Source organism: Phycodurus eques, chromosome 21 (assembly GCF_024500275.1).
Source record: "Phycodurus eques isolate BA_2022a chromosome 21, UOR_Pequ_1.1, whole genome shotgun sequence".
Taxonomy (NCBI): domain Eukaryota; kingdom Metazoa; phylum Chordata; class Actinopteri; order Syngnathiformes; family Syngnathidae; genus Phycodurus; species Phycodurus eques.
This window is the reverse complement of record NC_084545.1, coordinates 1,683,408-1,689,664: the sequence shown is the minus strand read 5'-3', so window position 1 is coordinate 1,689,664 and position 6,257 is coordinate 1,683,408.

The following is a 6,257-nucleotide window of genomic DNA, read 5'->3' as shown; positions in this document are numbered from 1 at the left end:
TGGACCTCAGTTCCAACTAATTGGACCTCAGTGGCCAACGCTGAGCTTTAAAAAGAGAAGGGAAAAAAAGCGTCTGTGTCTCCTCAGGGTTTCTATCTGGACGCACCATGTGAGTGCATGATTAAGCAGAACATGTCGCTTTTGATCTAAGAAAGGCATTTGCATGTCACATGGAATAAAACATGACACATGACCCCCAATGGTAAAGCAGCTGAGGGATGTAGGAGCAGCGGTGCTGGCCCACATTAGCAATAACTTTGCTTGATGAGATCAAGACTCTTCTTTATTCATCTGTAACCTCCCATCAGGCATTTCCATTTGCTCTTGCAAGAGACCTCAAAGGTTCAACTTCAACCTAGCAAACATTTCGGTCGCTGTAGCATCATACCCGAGAACAGCCACTTGAAAATGTAAAATGTTTTTATGCCCCCTGCGGACTCACCGGAAATGAGCTTTTAGCTTGGTTATTCGGGACGGGTCTTGTTGTGCTTTCACGCTACTAAAATATGCAAAGTGAAATATCGCAATGGAGCCCACCTGCAGTGCTTGTTCATGTCTTGTACCAGAGCTATTTTAAAGGACAGAAAGACAACATTTCCTCAGCAGCTTTCATCTGACATGGAATTGGAGCCATTGTAACGTCTGAAAATGTATGAAAGATGCATTTACAAGTTGAAAGGTTGAGCCTCACTAACTGATCATGAATGCATTGAGTGGTTAGCACTGCTGCCTCACACCAAGTCCCTGGTTTGATTCCAGTTTGGGCCACGAACTTCTGTGTGGTGTTTGCATTTTTGTCATCACCCCTGCATGGATTTTCTCCAGTTGTGTTCCAGTTTTCCCAACAACCAAAAACCTTTCCAGTCAGGTCCTAGATTAAGGCACCAACACAATAACTGAATTCTCGACATGTTTGTTGCCCATTGCTCCTCAGTGATGGGTTGGATGCAGCAAAATTCATTTCGCTGTACCTCGTACACGGGATATAAAGTAACTTTGCCTGTAACTTACCTATGTCCTTTGAGCAGATGTCAGAATGATGAGACAGGCAGGATACTATCAGGAATTGTTAAATCCAAAAATCCATTCAAGAGTCCCAAAACGAACATCACAATTCTTCTGAGAATTTACTTCGAACAGAGTGTGTCTTTACCAAGTGAAGAAACTATCCAAATGACAATTAAATCGGTTGATCCTTTACATCATAGTCCAGGTCTTTTGGCTCTTGGGTTCGGGGGCATCTGCTCCATCTGCAAGTCACCAAGTGTCCTGACACCTTTCTACCGCAAGCAGCGTCGAGGTTTTCAGGAGGTCGGAGTCCCGGGTGGGACAGGAGCAGACGGCATTGGCCTTCACACCTGCACATGCATTACTGAAGCTCCATCAGCCATGTGTTCACACTGCGCTTTTAGGACTTCCTGCCGGCTCCTGATAATTTGTACAAGCAGAAGAAGCCAATTGTGTATGTGTTTGTTGTTTATTTCCTGCTGTGCGTCGTCTTGAAAAGGCTTACAGTTAGCAGGTCAGCCATCTTGTGCTCTGCTCGAGCGACTTGCGGCAAGGGACCATGGACAGAAACCATGACTGTGAGGCGTAGCGGAATTGTGGAGTGTTGAAGTGTAAGTCATCCTCACCGCGCCTCTGATACTCCCATCTCGCCTTCATCTTTAACCCGAGTATGAATCCAAAGAATGACATTTTTAGTGTGGCGACAGGAAGCAAATTATTGGTTTGACAAAATGTTAGGGTTTAGATGTCACACTAAGATAATGTCATAGTAAATACATATAGAAACAGTTGAAGTATTGAGGTCAGCGTGCCTGTTAATAGAAAACTAATTCTATAAGACCATGCATTAGGGTCACCGGTGAGCTGGAGCCCATCCCAGCAGAAGTTTTGTACAGCCTGGACTATTTAAAAGCATCTTGCGGCATCGGAATCATCCGTATTGGTCAAGTATGTTAAAACACACAAGGAATTTTTCTCTGGCAGTTGGAGTCACACTTGTGGCAAAAAAATAAAATAAAAAATACACTCCAACAAAATATATACCTAGACCTAGAGACAAATGTACAAATTTCAGACTGTCGTCAAACACTACCAAGTGTCCAATAGTGCAGTAATCCTAACAATAAATGTGAAAATGACACAGACTGACGGCGCTACAATTATTAATCAAGTAATAATATCATGGATAGATAGCAAATTGGCAGTGTCACTATGAAATTACGAATCAACAGTTTAAGAACTTGCTGGTATGTCAGCTGGTTTTGGTGTGCATCAAGACAAACAACAGTTCACAATCAAATTCCTGCCTAGGGACAATAGGTTAGTGCGATTGGCTGGCAACCAGTCGCCTCTCGCCCGAAGTTAGCTGGGACAGGCTCCAGCTCACCCACGACCCTAATGAGGATAAGCAGAATAGCAAATGGATAAAAGGACAGACAATTACAGTCTTCAATGAAGCTACAGTTTTTGGAATGCCGAACCCTAGAACTTGTACTGTACTCGTATAGTAGATTTTCGACATTTGTCGTTTCAGTTTGGGGATGCTCCAGTTCTGTTCCCAATGCACAAAGTAAGGTTCATCAGGACAAATGGGCAGACATTTCCACACTCCAAACAATCTTGAAGAAAATCTTCCCAGAAGAGTGAAAGCAGTTCTTGAAACAACTCCAACATTTTTATTCCCGTCTGTGAGATGGGCTTGTGCCACAATACTTTTGCCCACATGGTATATTCACATGCACGTTCTTGACAGCACAGGTGGAGCGCAGCCTCCCCATCGGTAAGCAGGACGGCGTGAAAGGGAGTAAATCCGAGCGGTCCAGATGGCCTTGCAGGGTGTGACTTAAAACCGCATGAAGAGCAACCTGTCCGTGGCGGAGGTCAGCGTCCCGAAAGCAGCCTGCGAGCATTAACGCGTGCCAGGATGATCATCATCTCGCAACTTATATTTTGCAAATATACTCGACTAGCCTTCATGTTTCTTGGCGCCTCGCTCTCGGGTTCAAAGCAATTTCAGTGAACAGACGTGGCAAGAACCTTAAAGAGCGAGAGAAACACAAGGCAGCCCATTCCCTTCAGGCGAGTCAAATGACTTGGGGAGCACAAAGGGAATGCATCAATGGCGTGGCGCCTAGTTTATTATAATTACGTGCAAAAGCAATTGTGAATTGGCATCTTAACGAGCAAACAAATTGTTGCACGTTCTCAGCCCGTCTGGATCATTTTCTATGGGGAAATGTAAGTGCCGAACTGAAATGGGCAACAACAAAAAATAACATATCGGATGCATATTGTTGCTCCCTTTCCCCCCCGCTTGGATATTATTCTGTCAGATTGAATCAAATCCAGGTAACGTAGGCCAGTTTGCTCCTCTGTGTCTGTCAATTCAACTCTAATGGACAATAAAAGCTCAGACTGAGAGAGCATTTTTGCCCTAAATATATGTGGCCTTTTGGGTCCTGCAACGTAACCTCACGTGTTGAACACCAGCTAATTCCTCTATTGACTATCTGGCTCCATCTCCTGGAAGATTAAAACCACAACAGATCCGTTCTGGGTTCCCTATCTTGAAATACTGAAGCCCCGAACCCTTGTTGGAAACCCTGCTTGAAAACCCTAATGTGAAGCCTCGACCTATACTTGAAACCCAAACTGCTAATCCCTAACCCCAAGGTATGAAACGCTAAACAAGGCTTGAAAATCTGACTTGAAAACCCAACCTTGGTTTGAAACCCAAACACTTGTTTGAAACCGTGGCTTGAAACCATAAATGGAAGCCTTAACCTAGACTTGAAACCCTAACTTCAAGCACTTAATCTGTCTTGAAACCCAAACCAAGACTGGAATTGGAAGCCTTAACCTAGACTTCAAAGCCAAACTGGAAAACAGAACCCTGGCTTGAAACCTTAATTTGAAGTCTAAACCTTGACTCGAACCCCAAACTGGAAAACCTAACCTTGATCCTAATGTTGTTATTCTGATGTTTCTACTACTTTAAAAAAAAAAAAAATTTGTAACCAATTTCATTTGTTTCTATTCTTGCAAGGTAAGCATGAGAGTAAGAATTTTATTGCATTGTATTTATTTACTTAAATCATATGGAAATGACAATAAACCCCTTGAATCTTAATTTTTCATCAAGGCTGGAAACCAGACAAGTTTTTGACAGATTTTACAGTTCGATATTCACCAGCAGAGGGAAGCAAAGCTCTTTCGACATTTTGCATCGCTTCTCGTGACCGGGAAGAATACACATTAGCTCTAAATGTCTGAACGTAGATGTTCATTGGCTTTGACTTCATCAGTAATATGATGACAGTAAATAGCACTCGATGTCCTCCATTATGCAGCCTTGACTTTAAAGGTAACAAACTATAAAGTCACCCTTAAAATAAAAGTTTTTGTTTTGTTTTTTTTTTTACCCCGTGCCAGATTTATAACTCATACTTCTGGAGATTATCTCATTTCTTTTGGAAGGTTAAAAGAACAGAAAATACATTTGCGAAAGTAACGGGCCCACACAGCCCAAATAATATGACCTTGGGGCCCAAGAAGCGGTTTAAAAAGAAATACAAGAAACACAAATGAGAAGATTGTGACGCCACTTGGAAGGAAGAAACCCTTGGACGAGAGTGGATTACAGTTGTACAGTAGTCATTCATGAGGTTGTGATATTTGTTGTTCGAAAAACACTGGTTCTCAAATATTTTACACCAAGTTCCACCTCAAAAAATATGTTGCTATCCAAGCACCACCACATTAAAACACAGTAGTGTCGTGAGGCCAAGTGCTCATCAAAAACAAGGCAGAAGAAAAGAACAGTTAAAATACTTAAAAAAAGAAGCGTCACAGCTCAATTGTTTGAACGAGATCTCGGGTGCACTTTAGCTCCACGGCTGGAAATCGTGCCTATCCCTTATCGCGGGGGTTACGTTCCAGACCACTCCGCAATAGACGAATTCTGCCAAGCATCGCCCAAGTATTTCTTGTATTACTTTTACTGTATATACAGCATTTTGAAGACTCGTGCATACGTTACACTGTATTACCGGCAATAAGTATGTGCATGTAAGGGGAAGGTGTTATTTTTGTCCACTTGGGGTCACCAACATCACATTCTACACTGCAGTTACTGGGACGTTCAATGTGTGCCTGCCTTTAAACTCTTTCCCTGCCATTGACAAATAAATTCGTCAATTTGAAAAACAAACGTTCCCGGCCAATGACGAGAAAACTCGTCAATTACGTTTTTCTGTGGGGAGGTTTTTCAACAGAGTAGGCCGCTCAGAAAACGGCTGGCAGTGAAAGATTTAAAAGGCGTGTCTGGCCTGTTGAGTGATGTGGACGTGACCGTATGAGGGCGTACAGATGGTTGGCTGTTTACTGGCTTTCGCGTTTGTCACTTTGTGTGTAAAGCGACGGCCTCAACTCGGCTGAGAATATGCTTGTCTTTACTGCATTTTGTTACCGTTTGTTCAACAAAACAATTGAAAGTGCATCAGCGGCTGTTTCCATTCTACGTCTATCCAAAACACCTGTTATGGATTACAATCTGTTTTAACTTGCCATTTATTGCAGTTGTGTAATTTAAAACAGTTGTACTTTCCAATAGGCACATTGCACTTTAGCTTCTTTTAGTAAGTGTGAGACAGTCTGTATGGATAATGATCACTGCCACATTCTGTGAGCGAGTGAATAATCCAATGTATGAAAAATGAATTGAAATACAGTAAAATAATCTGATCTGCATCAGTAACTCTCTCCATACTGTACTGTGGGAAGCACACCTAACAGGTTTGTTGAAAATGTACCACAGCGAACTACTGTACTGCATATTTGCAGTTTGGTATTTGCAAATTTGCGTATTCAAAAAACTGCTTTTTGTACCATCTCTTAGCCAAGGCAACATGATTAAATCAAGGAGAGAAGCTTAATTTAGTCAGGCCCTAGCCTTGTGTTGTCGGGGACCTTTTTGAGTGAGCGTCAATTACTCGCTGGTAACATTGTAGCAACCAAGCCGACTTCTTGCCAAACTTGAAAGAATTACTCTATTGTGTTGACATGTCACACTGTTTGGGGTGTTTTTCGGGTGTCTTCCAGAGGTCATTCTCCGGCTAATCTCCCGTCCAGCGCCTCAGTTAAGCGCCATTCGACTAAGCGTGTCAGAAAGGGGTGATTTCGTGTTCAATTAGGCAGGGCAGACACAGAACATTCAACACAATGTCAATGAGACGTCGTTCAGTTGACGG